Source organism: Lissotriton helveticus, chromosome 7 (assembly GCF_964261635.1).
Source record: "Lissotriton helveticus chromosome 7, aLisHel1.1, whole genome shotgun sequence".
In the NCBI taxonomy this organism is placed as follows: Eukaryota; Metazoa; Chordata; class Amphibia; order Caudata; family Salamandridae; genus Lissotriton; species Lissotriton helveticus.
In genome coordinates this window covers 1,794,874,598-1,794,892,736 of record NC_136068.1, presented here as the reverse complement: position 1 = coordinate 1,794,892,736, position 18,139 = coordinate 1,794,874,598, and the positions used below count along the sequence as shown (strand labels likewise).

General features: G+C 42.8%; 1 protein-coding gene across 10 annotated transcripts in view; it reads left to right on the top strand.

The window, feature by feature from the left end:
- LOC144770773 (phospholipase A2 inhibitor NAI-like) overlaps positions 1-18,139 on the top strand; it is a 1,245,443-nt gene that overhangs the window by 1,019,212 nt on the left and 208,092 nt on the right. For 2 of the 10 annotated variants that reach the window (XR_013599013.1, XR_013599018.1), the window contains one exon: positions 12,501-12,692. The exons of the other annotated variants lie outside the window; for them this stretch is intronic. The gene's annotated coding sequence lies outside the window, so the exon portion shown is untranslated. The remainder of the gene's footprint in view (positions 1-12,500; positions 12,693-18,139) is intronic. 10 annotated transcript variants of the gene reach the window in all.

Here is an 18,139-nt window from a genome sequence, read left to right as displayed (position 1 = left end):
CGCTGTCTAGCATTGTCTGGGCCCACTCTCCGTTTTTCAGTTGTGTCCTCAGTATCCTCGGCATGTTTTATTCTAATACTTGCTACCTTCATTTTTGGAAATTGTAATTTTTTACTTTGATGAGCAGGTTCCTTGTCTTTGGACTTGACGTGCTCTTCCTTGTGTTCTTACCGTCCTCTTCTTTCCGATTTCTGTGAGGAAGTCTGAAAAGATCGAGAGGGGGGACGTGTATCAATATCTTGATATCTGTCAGGTTTTCTCAAATTATCCCTATCTCTAAGGTTGTATCTTTTCTCAGAGGGCTCCCTTTGGGGAGACTTGTTTCCTCGTTCTGGAGATCTATCTCTCCGTTGAGGAGACCTTCCTCTGTACTGAAAACGTTTTTATTTGGGAGTGGATTCTTTATTACCATCCCAACTCTTTTTTGGAGTGTTCAGATTATTTTTAATCAAAGTTTTTTCAGGACTTTCAATTAGTTGTGGTTTTAGTAGTTTCCCACCCAAACTATCTCTACCTAGTTCTTCATAGGATTTTTCTAAGATTCTTGCAAGTTCAAAAGGTTGTTCTGCTATATCTGTTTCTTTCAATTTCTGGCGGATCGCCACAGCTGCTGCTTCTCCTTTTATGTTGGCTAATAATATAGTCGCGACCTGCTTGAAGTCTTTCAGTAATTTCATACCCAGAGTTAAAGCAGTTTCTGGTATAATCGCCATAGACGGGACACCATGTATTTTTGTGTAAATTGAAGCAAAGACTGTGCCCCAAGTGTCACAGTCCTCCACATGTGGTGCGATCCCCATTGGAAGGCAGATAGTCAGAATTCTGTGTTTCTCATGAGGTGTAGTATCAGGAAATATTGCCTATATTTGAGTTATTTTTTGTGCTAACCAGAATGGAATTTGTTCCCGTTTTGCGGGTATTTTACCAATGGCTGATTGTATATTCTGTGGTGTGATTTTATTTGTGTTCCCCTGTTGAGGGGTTCGTTGTGGAATTCTTATTATTGGTCGGACTGTTGAAGTCCTCATGACATATTGAACCAATTGTCTATGTATTTTAATTAGTAGTTTTAGCTGAGCTGAAAGTTCCCGGTCTGACATTCTTTCAATGTCTGGATGGGGTGTGTAGCTGGTTAGGACCGGCCACGTGGCTCCTGGTCTACCTAGTGGACCGAGCCTAGTAATGTGATTTTGATGTTTTAGGGCGCCATTACTCCAGAGCAGGTGCTCTTGGTACGTTAGTGGAATTTCAACGTCCTCAAAAGGAGCGTATTCATTCGGAGGTTCCTCTATTTTGTAATAGTGGAAGTCTTGTGTTACAGCGTTTGCTGCTCGGTGATAGTTATAGTTCTTCTTACATTAACCGGAATGATTATAGCATTCGGGTCATTCTGTTGGAGAGTTGTGTCATCTAACAACAGTTGAGATGCTGTAGCATCTCTTTCTTCGTCACCGTCCGGCATTTTACTGACAGAAAGTTTTTTGTTTTTGCAGAGCACGTTTCAAAGAAACAAAGATTAGGTATAATATTTTGGAACACTGTATCCTTCAACGTTGACTAAACCAAAAACTAATACATAGGAATCTCTTCCTATTAAGTTCCGGCGGATTTTAACCTTTTACCCACTCCAGACGTCTATTGGAGTTTTTACAGGAAAAGGGGTCTTGCGTTAGATTATCGCCTTACCAAATGTTGGGCGCCATGTAGTGTAGTTCCTATATTCCCAATAGGCTCTGCGCATTGGAATAATATTAACAGCAGTGTAGACGTAGGACTGAGGTCGACTAGGTCTCTACTGACTATATTAGACTTAATTAGATTTGCCAGCTAGCTCAGAGCTCACTAGAAACTTTCTCGAGTGAACAGGAAGGGGTTAACTTTCCTGAATAGACAAGAAGGGATTAGTTTCTGACAACCGCATAAACATGACAACTTTGCTGGTTGAATACCTGCTGGTGTGCTGGTGTGCTGTGTAGAGTTCGTGGCCGCGCCCCACTAACGGAACCTGCAGTAGATTCCCCGGACGTGCGTCAGACAAGGCACGGTGAGCGAGGGGCGGTCAGGAGTGCGTCGGCGATCGTGAGGGAGAGGTAGGCTGTTTCTCCTGGGGGACTGTCGGCACTGGCGCACTGACCGGGACTCGGGCGGCAGGTGGCAGGCTCACCGGTAAGTCGGCAAAAAAGCGGCTTGCGGAAGAGTGTGCTGGGGAGGTGTGTGGCTGTCTCTGCCTGTCTCTGCCTGTCTCCGCTGCAGCCGCCGCCATCTGCGGCCGCTGGCAGTGGGCGTGGCGGGACGCTGGGCGTCTGGCCGGGCAGGTTTGCTCACACTGATATAGTTCTGCCCCCCCTGGCCCCCCGGCCTTCTGAACCGCATGCTGCTGCCGCCGAACGGGGGCTGCTCTTCTTACGCTGCCTGGGTTTCCTCACGTGTCAGCCTCACATCCCAGTGCCCCCATAGGAAGGAAGTCCCGTTGTGCTTTGCCTTACCCTGTCCTCCTCGGTCGGCGGCCACTTTATGTACTGTCCTCTCCTGGCCGGCTTAGTCTACCGTCCGTGCGGTGTTCCCTGCAGTTATTCCAAGCTCTGGGGCTGCTCCCCCTGCCATCCTCCCCCCTCCACCCAAGTTTTGCAAACACCAGCCAGGCTCGGCTGCTGCCCGTACCTTAACTGTGACCGGCTGGTGTGTCATTGGATCCCCTGCTCCACTATCAGTGCTTGACCCCATTGGGGGTGCACAAGAGGTGAGATTCGAGGTGTGGTCCTGACCCCCAGTCCAGTCTCGTTTGGCCCGGGCTCAGTGGAGTGGCTTCCTGTAGGCAAACAGTGGTGGTCGGAGATAAGGTTCAGTGCAGGGGGGTGCCTGAACCCAGCTCGCCTCGTTCTAGCCAAAGACGAGGGAGTGCACAAAAAGTGCCAGGAAAAGAGCCAAAAAAGCATTAAAACTGCACCCCCTTCAGCTAACCTCCAATTGACACCCCCTGGTCGACAGTGCAGTTAGCCATCGGCCAGACACCGGCTAACTAGCTTCCAACGCCAGAAGCAGCTAAGCATCTAGCTTTCAGACCCCGGATAAGTCAGAGCCTGCAGACCCATTAGATCCACTAGAGATCTAATACATCACCACATTTTCAGATCTTCAACCTGAAAACAGCTCCGGCGGCGGCGTCTCTTTAGCCGCTTTAGTTACAACTCTCACTACAGCTTAAAATCGGTTCTAACAACCGTCCAAGCAATGAGATCCGGGAAAATACGGAAGTCTTTAACGGCACCTAAACGGCGGAAATCAAAACAGCAGGGTCCAAAAGACGAGCCCCATCAGGGAAACCACAAGTCCGTCTTGGCCCATCAGGAAACAGCGATTAAAGCCTTGCCAGATGGTAGCTGCAACCTCAGCCCCAATAGCAAGAGTATGGACACGCCAATAGGCTTAAAACCCCCGAGTCTATTGGCCTATTTCAAAAAAATTCCATCAACGACCAATGGATTCTTAAAATCCCAGTCGCAGGAGTTAATTAACCCCGTACCCTCGGATCAGCTTGCCGAGATAAGTATGCATCACCTGCAGCCGCTTTCTCCACTACAGTGGTCAATGAGAAATAAAGAGTTAGCGCAACCACCGGGAGTTTACATCTTTGGAGCAATAACAAACGACCTATCCCCAGGCTGGCAGGGGAGCCCTGATCCCAAACAAAACCTAACCATGCATCATTCAGAGCCGCCACCTGGACAACAGTGCCCACGCACAGGAGCGACCAACCAAGGAGTACCCCCGCAGCAATCTCCTCCGGGGAGTTTACAACACCCTCCAGGCCTTCTGACAAATCATACTCAGAAACCAGAATTAACAATAACCTCTACTCAACAAGTCCTAGATATGACAACAGAATCAACAATGATTCCCCATCGCCAACTAACCCTAGCACAAATACATGCGCAAAACTCGTTTGCGCATAACAATATTCTACAATTATCCCACTCACCTCCAAGTATAAGCTCACCAAAGGAGCATTTTGTTGCGTTGAGTCCTCGGCATACAGCTCTCTTATCACCGGTATCCTTATCGATCCCCCCACAAAAATCGCCCAAAAACCCTGATCCAAACGACCAACTTTTAGCTGACCTCTCATTCTTCTTTAAAAATAACCAAAATCCAACCAACCCCACGCCAATCCTGAAGTCCAACCAAGAAGAGTCTACAGCTATAGGGGCTTGGCCGCAACTTCTTCAGACGATGCAACAAATAGTCAATGCGCTGAACTTTCATTCGGACAAACTGGATGTGCAGGTCGATCTTCTGAATACTCTGGCACTATTCACGGCGGGGATCGACAGCAAACTTGACAAACTGAACAATCTAATAATAGGAGCGCAAGCTTCAACTAAGCTCATACAGTCAGTCTGCTGCTGCTCCCCAATTATTGACTCACTATCATCACTTCCAGGCTTCTTAACCAGCGTAATAAATGAAGTTAAGCTGCTGAAGGGAGGCAATCCCCACACAACTTCCTGTCAGCAACCACAAAGTATAGAAGATCTAGACAACCCATGGTCTATTGCAAACAAAGGCATTAAGTCAAGCTGGGGAACCACTCTCAGGCCAAACCTGCTCAGCGAACAGCTAAAAACCGGCAAATCCAATGCTTCACCAACGGGTCCTGCACCGTCCCAAACGATGACCGATAACACTGGGGCCCTCAGCGAGTGTTCCATCCGTCCGGACCACCAAGTGACAGGGCAAACGGCCTGCTCAATGTCTTCAGACCTTATTAAAGCGGAAGGAGCATCAGCCCCCCCTCCACCCTGCAGTAAGAGAGAGCGTAAACGTTTGCGCAAACAGAGAAACAAAATAAGGGCAAAAGCAACAGACGCCCACCCAAAATTCTTTCCCCTTTTCGATATGGAGGCCAACAAAAAAACCCTAAGTGAGACAGCTCCACCATCAGCCCCAGCAAACTCTAGTGCCAACAATACTAAAGCAGTTCCACTAGAACCTATAATTCAATTAATTGAGGGGAACGCCCACGACTCAACCAAATCAGCTGTGAGAACAGCAGCTGCCGAGTCCAGCACAGTGATAGAACAACAAAGGACGACCACTGATGACCCATCTTTACCCGAGCCCATAGTGCCTCAAGAAAAATCTAAATTAGCAATAGGCACGACACAGCCCAGTGTAAACCCTAAAACAATGACAATGAATTTTACAAAAACTATTCATAATCCAAAAACAACTGCATCTAAAAACAATCAGCCTTTATGGAAGGCCCCTTTTAGGCCACCACAACAGGATCAAGAATTGCACGCAGACCCCGCTTTGAATAACTTCAATAAGATGGCTCCGAGTGAAAATAATAAGGAGAACAACAATGACTCATCACACTCCCACATCCTATTGGTACCAGAATACAAATCAAAGGGACGGCAAAACATTCTCAACAGGTCGACTATAATAAAGTTAGCGGTTGGTATCCCGGGGCTCACAGGACTGGTATCAAAGGACATCGAAGCTATCGAATTCCTTCCACCAAGAGGTGCCCAACCTTCGGAAGCTACTTTGGTGTCTTTTAAATCAGCCAGCTGGGTCGGAGCATTTCTGGATCATAAGGACATCCTGCGGGACTGGGGCATCCGAGTGTATCCATACTCCATCCCAGGCTATCCTCCCGCTTTATTAAACCAGCCAATTACCTCTCGGAAAACAGGACCCATCAAATTGGAGGGTCACCCAAGACCCTACTCAATTTTAAAAAATGCATCGGGCCCAGACGATCAATACAAAAGCCCTCCAAGACTGGTCACCTACGCCAATACAACTCAAGATTGGGAGTGGCTTCCAGCCATTTTGTCAACTAAAAGTTCAGTATGACCGTCTGAAGTAGAGAGCAGGGGCCCCAAGCCAAAAACCCCGGCAAAGCCAACACCCTCAGTAACCCCACCAGCAACTGTGCCTAACTCACAAGCAGACTCCACTTTCTCAATATGTTCTTGGAACATAAGTGGCCTTCTCCAGAAAACTGCGAATTTGGAAACACTTTCCTTTCTATGTGAGCATGCCGTAATAGCTATACAGGAATCCTGGGCACAACAAGGATGCCCCATTCTTGGTTACACAGAAGTATGGAAACCAGCACTCAGAGCTAGCCGCTATGGCCACCCCAAAGGGGGCCTGTCAATATACATATCCAACAACCTAAAAGGCCCCCACTCACGATTACCTATAGATGAAGAATGGCTCCTCGGGGTCAAAATCAACTCTTGGCTGAATCAGCGCTCACTTTTCCTTTTAAACGCGTACATTAACCCAAGTACACGAACAAAAAGAGATCACCTGGCTCGTTTATCGGAAATTATGAGCGACATAGCTGCGGAACACCCCAACACTGACTGTATCGTCACAGGTGATTTTAATACCAACTTATTCCAATGTATCCCAGTAGACAACGAAGGGCCTTTCTTACCTTTGATCAACGAGCTTGTTACACAATCAACACCGCCCAATCAAGCCCATTGCGTACTGGGAGAACTCTGCGTGACACGATTCTATAGCGCTGGCTACCTGGTAATCAACGGAAGATCGGAGGGAGACATCCCCCCTAATTGGTCTTGGACAAATGGTAGCAAGCGCTCTTATTTGGACTACACTATCTGCAATACATCCTTGCTCCATTTTTTGGCAAGCTTTCACATTTATCCACGAACTGAAAGTGATCATAGACCTCAGGTCATATCATTTAATATAAAACCAGCAACTCACAAACCTGCCTCCTCTACTTGCCGTGGTATATACACAGAGAACCTAAAGCGCCTCAGGTGGAGTGAAGACCTTAGTCAGAACATCTTGCGAGAAAGCATGAACGCAATAAGAGGCGGAATCAAACAAGAAGCCTCGCCGACAGCGACATGGTCAATGCTCTGCTCACACCTGATTAACCTCTTTCCAGCCAAACAGCAGTTCCAGAGGCCATCCCAGCATTGCAAGTTCACTTTGTCAACTCAGACAAAGTCACTTAAGAAAGCGAGAAACAACGCTTTGCGGTCACTCGCAAAATCTCCAGGGAACAGTGGTTGTCTAATACATTATCAAGCTGTACAGAAGTCTTTCAGGCTGGCGATGACCAAAGACAAACAGCTGCATGAAACCCAATTCTGGTGTAAATTGGTGTGGGAGAGTAAGAGTAAAAACTCAAGAAAATTCTGGGCCTTAATTAACAATGTTAACCAGAGCACATTGAGCTTCGGAACAGCAAATATACAAGAATCGGACTGGGCAACATTTCTAACTGACCACTTTGGATCCTCTGAACATTCAGGACCAACAGGTCCCCTTTCTCCAAGAGAGATCAATGGAGTACACTCTGCCAATGAGGTCCTGGAGGTGACACAAGAAAAGGTGGCTATAGCAGTGACAAAAGCTAGATCAGATGGAGCACCTGGCCCAAATGGCCTGCCACAGAGCCTGTTCAAATCTGACCCACCCTTTTGGTCAGGAATTTTAACAAACCTTTTTAACTACGCCCTGAACACTGCAACAATCCCTGACTCGTGGCGGGGCGCTATAATCCACCCAATTTACAAATCAGGATCCCGCTCTTCGCCGAATAATTACAGACTTATCGCCCTATTGGACATTGAGGCCAAGCATTATGCAGGCCTCCTCTTGCAGGACCTGAGGTTATGGGCAACAGAATGTAACTTGATCCCGCTGAACCAGACAGGGTTTGTGGCCAACTCAGGGACCATGACTAATTTATTAGCTGTATCAACCATAGTCGACAAGGCACTCTTAACATCTAGGCAAGTGTTTTGTTGCTTTGTCGACTTCAAAGCAGCATTCGACAGGGTCCCCAGGGCAGATCTATGGGAAAAATTAAGAAAATGGGGGATCCCAGACAAACTTCTGGAAGCTATTATTCAACTTCACTCCCGCACTTGGATTCGGGTGAAATTGGGGTCCGGCACACACCTCTCGCGGAAAATTATGACATACAGAGGCGTGAAGCAGGGATGTGTGCTGGCCCCTCTTCTTTTTAATCTTTTTATATCAGATCTGTCAAGTTTCCTGGACGACACAAACAGTCACCCCCCAAAGGTGGGAGGCATGGCCATAAACAACCTATTGTACGCCGATGACCTGGTTCTCTTTAGCCTTACCAGGGTCGGGCTGCAAAGGCTACTCGATAAACTGTTCAGCTACACAATTTCTAATCATTTAGAGGTCAACCTTAAGAAAACACAAGTTGTCCCTTTTGGCAAAAAACGATACGCCGGGGGTGGGTGGCTACTTGACAAGTCAAACATCGCTATCGGTCAGTCATATAAATACCTAGGTGTCCACTTAGACTCCAGAGGTAACCATTTAAAACAACGCAATGAGATCGCAGCTAAAGCCACCTTCCTGCCAGTGTCACTAAGTAAGCTCTCCAAAAACCTATCAGGTCCAACACTGGCACCTCTCCTGGAAGTCATGAGAGCTAAAATTGGCCCCACTCTTTCTTACGGCATTGAGATACTCAGGGGAAAACTGAACACTGCCTTAAATCGGCACACAACTAGAATTTATAAAAGAGTTCTCCGTCTGCCAAAGACTGCATCCCCAGCGCAGATCAGACTGGAGATGGGGCTTTTGAACTATGAGGCTTTAAACATGGGCACTTACCTAAAGCTTTGCCATAAACTAAGACAGGCGGACCCATGTACACTAGAAGCCTTAGTCTGGCTAGAAATCACTCAGATCAACCCATGTGGAACGTATGGTCGCCTCCTTAAGGACGCCATTGATCAAATGTCAGTGAGTGATCTTTGGGTCCTGAACCCCAGTCAGTCAGCTTTTAAAATTGCTATTAAAAAATGTGTCAGAATGAGATCACTAAATATGGACAAAGCATTTTTTGCAAAACGTAGCCACTCCTGGGCACTTATAAACTCATACAGACGGCTAGCCCCCGCAACGTATTTGTCGTGTACATACTCTCTGTATCTTAAACGTAGTCTTGTAGCTATCAGAATGGGTGACTGGCGTTTCTTGCAAGACCAGCCCTCCTGGCAACGTTCGGTGGAAGATACAACCTGCAGAGGTTGTGGCAAAACGGGGGAAACTTTGCTGCATGTGGTCTGCCTCTGCCCTTTTTACAATTCTCAACGTAGGTGCAAACTAAAAGCTGAATGGAACAGGTTGGGTGCCCGGACCTGTAGGCAAGCCATTATTATGGCCTTGAACCCAGAAAACACAGTTTTAAATATAGGGCTAGCCATTTTTATACAGCAAGCATACCGTAATTTTAACCAATTGAGTCCACACTGAGTCTTGCCGAGATCTTTTTAACTACTAATATACCATACAATACCTATTAACTTCTAAGGAAGTAAAAATGAAACGATCATAAAATGTATTGTAAGAGTATTGGTCTGTTTTTATATATAAGATACTACTGGTTGTGTTCAGCTTATAATGTTATTTAATAAGAAGGATCAAGCTGTGGGTAATTTCCACTTTTTATACAACCGTCAAATAATTAACCGCGTCTTTTTACTCTTTTTCAGTACTTGTATTATAATGTGAATTTTGTATTCTTCTTTTAAAGATATCCGTGTTATATCTAAATAAAGACATTTGATTGACAACTTTGCTCCCTCAGAATAACGAGTGTATCTCTAGAGTTGTGTGAAAACAATAGACGGTTATTTCACTCAGTCAATCGTGCATACTTAGTTTCACCAGAGTGCAGAGAAATAGAGAGACGGGCGTTTTCAATAAAAGGTGTTATTTATTGAGCAGTCTTCTTTCTCATGCAAGAGAAATGAATTGCCACAATTGCAATACTTATCATGAAGTAAAGTGCGTACAGTAAAAGGAGTATTATGAAATAATACTGTAAAAGCATTGATATGGTATCTTAGCCATATGATACTTTAAAATGGATAAAATATATACATACATAAAAACATTGACTAACGTACTCAACTGGTGCTTCTAAGATACGCCTACCCGGTGTACCTGACCTAAGCCTAATACGTGGGACGGAGTCAGTAAGTTGCAGTTTAAATTAATTTGGTTTTTGCCAAGAATCTGAATCAAGAATTCTCTTAAGGGTTTAGTCAGCTCCGTACCTTGGTAATAGAATGTAGTAGGTCTTGTATCTCTCTCTCAGGACTCGATCTCCCAGCAACCCGCAAGGGTGACTGGAAACACCGGAGCTGGATTTTCTCGGCTGGAGAAAAATACAGCGTCTCTCTCAGTGCGTCAAAAGGGAGGGGCGGCTTCCTTCGGCTTCTCGCATCAGCTGGGCTTCGGGTAAGTAGATAGCCGCTCTGCTCCAAACCGCAGTGTCTTTGCTTAAGGCAACGTTGGTATATTTATACCTGGAAGGTGCTGGGTTTGACGTAAGGTTGGACATAAGACGTCACTAAGAACTAACAGTTTATTCTGGACTCCAGGAGTTCTTGTGCAAATCAAAACATAAGCAGGGGATTTCCCGGGCTGCTGGAGGCTTGGTTTGTTTAAAGAACGCGTTGTACTTTCTAGGAGTCTAGGGGAGTAGCCTTGCCGTATTTGGACTGCATGGGGTATTACTAAATATGGATATGATTCTTATGCCTTTATAAGGATATTATTTATTATAACCACATAAGGGCATAAATCGGGAATATCGAATTAGGGTCCTAGATAGAAACACAACATCACCAGTAATTAAGGCTCACAGGCTTTCTCATGTGTGTGTAGAATGCAAACATCCCAATGGGACGTTTGGTATATCCACTGCATCAGAAGTGCAAAGTATGACATGTCACATGTAATAGGCCTACCATCACATAACCCACATTACTTAATGAGCATCACACCTGACACAATATGGCTTGTTTTGTTCAACTGTCTTCCATTAAATCTAGCCACATGATGTATATGTTGAGTTTCCGCAGCAACGTATTTGCTCGCTAAAGTACATTTGTTATTGTCATGAATCAGGTGGTATCCAGTCCAAAAGTAAACAGACACATCATACACCTTCTACAAAACATACATCTTCTAGAACTCTTCTTGTGTGTTGGACATGGGTTCCCTGTAATATTGATGAGAAAATGACGGCTTTTAATAACGGATATGACAAACTCAGTTTAGCACTTACACGCTTGTTGCTGCTGTTGGGCCCTCAACTGGCCATCAAGCTCTGGACAGGGGGTCAGGGTGCGGCACATGCCCCATACATGTTGGGAGGACTTCCCCAGTTGACATCTGTGATATTCCAGGTTAAGTGTCTTAGGTCCTTCCACCTCTTCTGACAATGGACACTTTGCCACCTGTAGACCCTGAGGGTCCGCACCTTCCTGGCGATGACCTTAAGGGAAGAAATAGAAATGTGATTGCGACTTTTAGTTTGTCTTCCTTGATGTCTCTAAATATATCTACAGCTATCAGCAGCATAACACATTAGTTGGCATACAACAGGTGTATTGTCACATGCTGACCAACACGTATGTACTCAAACACATTTTAATAATGAGATCCCCAAGTCATGTCATGGTCTAAACACACTGAAACCAGTTCTGGGACATCATCTAGCCCAGGGGTCCCTACATGATCTCTGAAGTGACCCACATCTGATGAGTCCAAGGGATTTTGAACTAATGGAGGCTAAACATTAAAATCATGGCATCATGAAAAGTGGCCAGTATGAAGGTGGGACCTGCAGTTTGGACATGACATCTTTTTATTTGTGAGTCTTTGGAAAAGTAGTGTTAGTGCAAGAAGTCAAGAATATCTATTTTTCAACTTTTGTCCATTTAATAGTATTTAGGGTCATATCTTAAGCACACAAACACATTTGAGGTGCCAAGGATATATGTCCTTCACAGCTGTACATCAGTGCTTCAGTTGTTTGACCCTGTGTCTCAGGCCCAGCCTGCCCCATTATTTTGAAAAGGCACTGCTCTTTGTCAGACCTTGTATCTGCAACCTGATGATCAGGATGTCACAAGAACACCACTTTTCTCCAGGTTTTACTTTATAAGGTTCCCCAATAAGTGACCTCAAGGATGTGTGCTACTTTGAAGAGATCTGAGATCTACTGGGAGGTCCCTAGCAACATTTTGAAGAGCCCAGGGCATGTTGTGGGAGTAGTGGGACTATACACAGAGCTAACATCTGCAATTGTTTTTTGCATAGTACGTACACATCTCCAGTTGTAAGGTGTACATATTTGGTTTTCTTTCATTCCATTATGTAGATTGCGGAATTAACAGAAGTACAACCAATATATACATGTATTGATCTCCACATATACACCTAATATTATTCAGGCCTTTAAACACACTACACATTTTAATGCTGATGATCATTAGACAGTGTACAGTGCTTACAAATTCCTGACATTACTGTCCTATGTAAGGACCACAATATGTGACGCTTAACACCAATGACGGCAATTCACTCTCTAACTCAATTCTACATTGTAGCTTATGTGAAAAGAAATTAACCAGTTAGAAAGATTCACATTTTTATTTCAGACATTTACCTGTTTCTCTGGTGCCCCTATAACTGGCTATACAGGGAAAGGACCTCATCTGCCAGCAGCTCCAGCTCATCTGCTGAGAAAGCAGTTGCCATCTCACATGCTTGACCTGGCATGGTTTCTCCAAGAGGTGATAAACAGCAGCAATAGTGGAGGAGGTCTTGATAGCAGCAGTGTTAGGAAGCAAGTAAGCTATTTTTCCAGTGTGCATGTATGCAGCATATGCGATCATCAGTGGAGATGAACACAACCATTGGCCTTCTACCGTTACTTTCACCAATGTTATTAGCCTATGGCTGTATCCGTCGTGGAGTTACCATCCGCTGCGTGGTTGACTTCTGCTGCAACTGTCTGAATCCAAATGTACTGTAATCGAGGTCAGCATTTTGTTAGCTCAAAAGAGAGTGTCAGTGACTGTTAAGTGTGTCACCACCACTCCAAATGGGGCCTGGTGTGTTCAGATAATAACACTTTGATGGACTCATATTTTTTAACAAAATAATTTATGTGTAGTGCGTTATTGTGCTGAAACACGATTTAAGCACAGTGCGTTCACAACCTCTGTTAACTGTGAATATGTTTTGAAATTAATTTTAAAAACAAATATTTGTAGATAATACTTTATAAATGTATTAATCACTCATTTATTGCAAAGATTCATATCGCAGCCACAAATGCCATTTGTGATGCATGAGGAACAAGAAGCAAAGGTTGGTTCAGATCATGCATTAAACCATAAACGTATAAGCAATTTACATTGCTCAAGTCTTACTCATCAAATATGTTGCTGTGGATGATGTAATATATGTTCACATGTTTTTCCAATGCAGATATAGAAACGATTAGCACTCCTTGGCACTCATTTATCAAATGTTAAAGTTTCACATGAAGTAAACATATATAGCATGCACAGTAAACAAAAACATCTCTCTTTTCTTTCTTCTAAGTTGTTCAGTTTAATTTACGTAGATTTTCCAAACTTCTCCCAACAGCCAGCATGTGTTTCGTCGCAACCGGGAGGTCGTCCCGCGACTTCCTCAAGGCTGTGTAATTATAAACACATAAAACCAGTGTATGTATTGGGAAAGCTTTCCCACTCATTACAGTAACCCAAAACTTGATTGTTTTAGGAACAAATATAAGCAAAGTATTGCTATGCAAATGGTGAGACTATAAGCAATTTAATCTACTTTGAGGTGATTTAAGAACACAGAAAGTACCAGTGTTTAAAAGACACTTGGTCTATGACGGAGAGATCAAGTCAGGGTGCCACATAGAATCCGTACCTCCCAATATCGTGTTGTGAAAAGTCCTATATCTGTAAAACTATAGGCATGACTTGGTGTTGAAAAGAAGGAAATTTCTAAAACACCATGCTAATCCGGTGATTAAATAAGCTTCAAACCGTTCCATAATGAAGGTGACGTGAGGGTGAGAAAAGGGCAAAAAGTTGCCCCATACCCTGAGTGTGTTCAAACTTCTTACGTGTGAAATTATCTGTAAACCAAGAAGAAGAATATAAATCATAAGAGTAAGTATATTGTCCAACAATTCAAAACCTGACAACGTCAGCATGTGTCTGTACAGATTACCTACTTTTCTTGTGGTGATATTTCCATCCCACAATGGGTTTCTGTTATGGCAGCGTCAACTTTCAGTAAATTAATTGGTATCTCAAGTCCTTTCTGTAGTTCTTCTTCAAAAAGCTGTAAGCAGTCAAATGTATATAAGCTGACCTATATTTTATCAATCAGAATTGATAACATAATACTAAAGTTTTAGCCCTGATTTTGTTTTATATACTACTGTTTATAGGAAATGCTCTGTTTAATCAACGTTACATCATATATGATGTCTGCCTGTTTTTGACAGAGATAAAACGCTTGGGGGGACTAATCTAGCATCCACCTTTCTTGTTCTAAGTTGTCAAAAAAGCTTTCATTCGGATGTGCAGCACACCAAGTCAATTTTAGCACATTCACAATAAACCTCTCAGTTGACTTTAAATCTAAACTTAGCTGTAATTAAGCACTGGTAGGTGACCTCTACTGGTTTCTGAATGCTGGGTTATATGAACCCAAAATCCTAAATAAAGCTTTTATATTATATATGTGCCTAGCACCCGTGATTCAGGATAACTGCATTCTTCTAACCTTGCTCGTTGAGATACAAAAAGATCATAAATGTAGCTATGAGAATTATTTAATATGCTGCACCTATTTGGAAAAACTATCTTTACAATCTTAATCTGCATCGTAGTTTCCTAAGTATCCCGCTTTTAAATAAAGGTTCTGTGCCCCTTCCGCTCATTATGTTTTGAAAAAAACACTGCCAAAGTAGTCTAAGCATAATCTCTGCACTGCTCTCATTACCATTGCATACTGGCTTCCTTTCTTACCTTAAAACCGAAGCTTTCTGTCTCCTATGGGACACCGCCTGTATGTTGTGATACTGAGTACACTCACACAAACTCTAATTAAACGCGGTAGTATTAATACCGGAAGTCGTACCTCCTAACGTCATTCTGTTTGTTACGTCCCTCTCAAGCAGTGCAAAAAGAGAAGACGGACTATCCATTAACAAAATCCTATGGCAGCCACCTTCAAATATGCAATACGCTGCCTCTATATAAAGTTTGTTTGTAAAAGCAAATATCCCTGATTATAGTCAGTGAATGTTAAGTATTAAATCCATTCCCCTTTCCCTGTAGAAAATATTCTTTATATATGTGAAAGTTAACGTTTGTGTGTAATAAATATTGGGTAACTACTGCATTATCTCTCCATCATTTTAGGTCAGTACAATACAGATATTAGTATAACATTCTTCAGTAATTGTTACATTTATGACCAGTCAAAATTAACATAAAAGCAAATGACAACATCTGTGTAGGAAGGTTAATACATACTTTTTGTGTTGATATTCTCTCCAATTGTGTATAGCTGACACTGCTTTGTGGCCAAGTTGTGCATTCTATTGAAGCAGGTAGAACTTTATTGTTTGATTAGTTAAAATCATTGCAATAGAAAGCATAAAAAAAACACCAACAACAAAACACTTGTCAATCCTGTAAAAAAAATATTAATTCCCCTTTAAAAAACGTTCCTGTGAGTGCCTATTTTTCCATCCGTTTGTATCATCACAGTAAAATAAAAAGTGGCATTCATCTAAAATTGTTTAAGAATAAAAGAAATAGTTCGCATTGGTTGAACAACTTATTAGTCATATTAAAAAGGACACTTGGGAGCCATTATTGTCCCATATGAGTTAACATCTGCTAAGTTGTGCATTCTATTTCAGACAGTTACACTAGGATGATGGTATGTTATGTGGTGATTAGCGTCACTCAAATCTCTACAGTCCATTCACTAGGTACCATCAATTTCCAAAGTATTTCAGAAATCTAATATATACATTCCAAGATGTTTCATCTGCCAAGGAAGTATTGTAATTCCTGGTCGATGTTCAGACCGTGCTCTACACTGTGCAGTTAAGATATCCATTGGTCCTCAATAGGGTTAATTCCCTATTTCCACCTCTCAGGTACCTAGGTACATGTTCTATCCCATAGAACTCAAAATGTCTGTTTGTTGTCTGTGCTGAGCATATTGACATGTGGGCAGCCAAGGGGTATCTCATGTCACCCTGTTTGACTGCCCTTATATGTTCGCTAATCTTCTCATGTAGTGTCCTGATTGTGCTACCAATGTATCACTTTTTACATTAGCATTCTTTGGTTTAAACAACACATTTTGTGAGGCTGTTTATGTTTGTTCTGATTGTATAGTTTCTCCCACCTGGTCCGTCAAAGTCTGTTTTTTTCCCACATGCCCATTTGCATGTGCTACAGTGTCCGCAACCAAAGAAACCGAATGTGTGTTTGCTCATCCAGTTCTCACTAATCTCTGGATTCAGGTAACTAGGACTCAATATGTTTCTAAGGGAAATTCCGCATCTGTATGTGATGTTAGGTTTGTCAGTGATGAAATCTTTGAGGGATTTTTCAGTTTTGAGTAGGTGCCAGTGTTTGTTTAGATTGTTGTTGTATTCTGAGATCATTCTTATTTTGTCATCAGTTCTAATAGGTTTTGTTCTTTCCCTCAATGTGTCCACCCTTTTGATTTTGTCTATTCTTTTATCAGCTTTTGTCAGTGTTTTCCCTGTTCTTGAACCTGGGTAATACTCCTTTTTTGCATTTTTCAAACTCCAGGTCACTGCTGCAGTTGGATCTTACTCTAATGAGTTCCCCATAAGAGATTGAGCGAATCTGGTGACAGGGATGTGCACTAGAGGCATGTAGTAAGGAGTTGCATGCTGTTGATTTGCGAAAAAGTCTAGTGTGTATGCGTTTGTCATGTACATAAAATTGAACATCCAAGAAAGGGATCTTAATCTTGCTTTGCTCAAAGGTAAATCGTATGTTATGTTCATTGTCATTAAGATACTCAAAGAACTCTGTAAGTTTCATCTGTGTACCTGTCCAGATTATGATGCAGTTGTCTATATATCTGCCCCAGAAAAGTATAGAGTCATTCCACTTAGAGCCCAATGTGCCCCAGATTCTCATCTCCTCGAACCAACCCATGAACAGGTTGGCATACGAGGGAGAGAACCTGGAGCCCATTGCAACTCTCTGACTTTGCCTGTACCATTTCTCTTTGAAAAGGTACACATTATTGTCCTCTAGTCTTAGGGGACGACTCTCTGGGCGCAGTGGTGTGAATCGCATATGCAATCTATATATCTGTTCCAAAGTTGTATCCTCAATAATTTTGCAATGATTCTTTTGTTGAAAATAAGGGCCAAATGTAGGTGGCCCATTACCGGTCGGTAAACCGGAAATTCGGTAAATTTCATGTTTACCGACCGGTATTGAGCCATTTGACATGTAGGGGAGATTCGAGAAATTCCGAATCGGTATTTACCGATTCGGTATTTACCGAATCGGTATTTACCGATTCGGTATTTACCGAATCGGTAAATGATATGTAGGAGGTACTTTGAAGAGTGCTTCTGTGCTTTAAGGATTCTTTATTTACCACCAACTATTAGTTGGTGGTAAATAACGAATGCCTCTGTAAATGTAAATCTGTGCATTTACACCAGTGCCATGTGGCCCTTAGGGCATGTATGTGTGCCACATGTGCACACAAGCACTATTCAGAGGTGCAACAGGGTGTCAATGTGACACCCTGCCACCCTTGAATGTTTCCCTATTTTACCGAATCGGTATTTACCGATTGGGTAATTGCCATTCATTCCTGTGGGCCTCCAGGCTCATAGGAATGAATGGCAATACCGATTCGGTAAATACCGAATCTTAACGATTCGGTAGTTTTTACTGAATATTTACCTACATTGCATTTACCGATTCTAAAATACCGAATCGGTAAGATTCGGTATTTTAGAATCAGTAAATTACAATTAACTACATCTAGCCCTAAATCTTTAATTCAATTCATGAATCTGTTCATTTGTATGAAACATTATTTCAAACTTCTCTTCTTGAAAATTAAATCTCATTTTAAAAATATTCCTTTTTTAAATTTTATTTTTTAAAATTTATTGATGACACAAGCTATAAAGAAATACAGAGAGTCAATTAACATAAGAAGGAAAAAAAAAACAGGCATC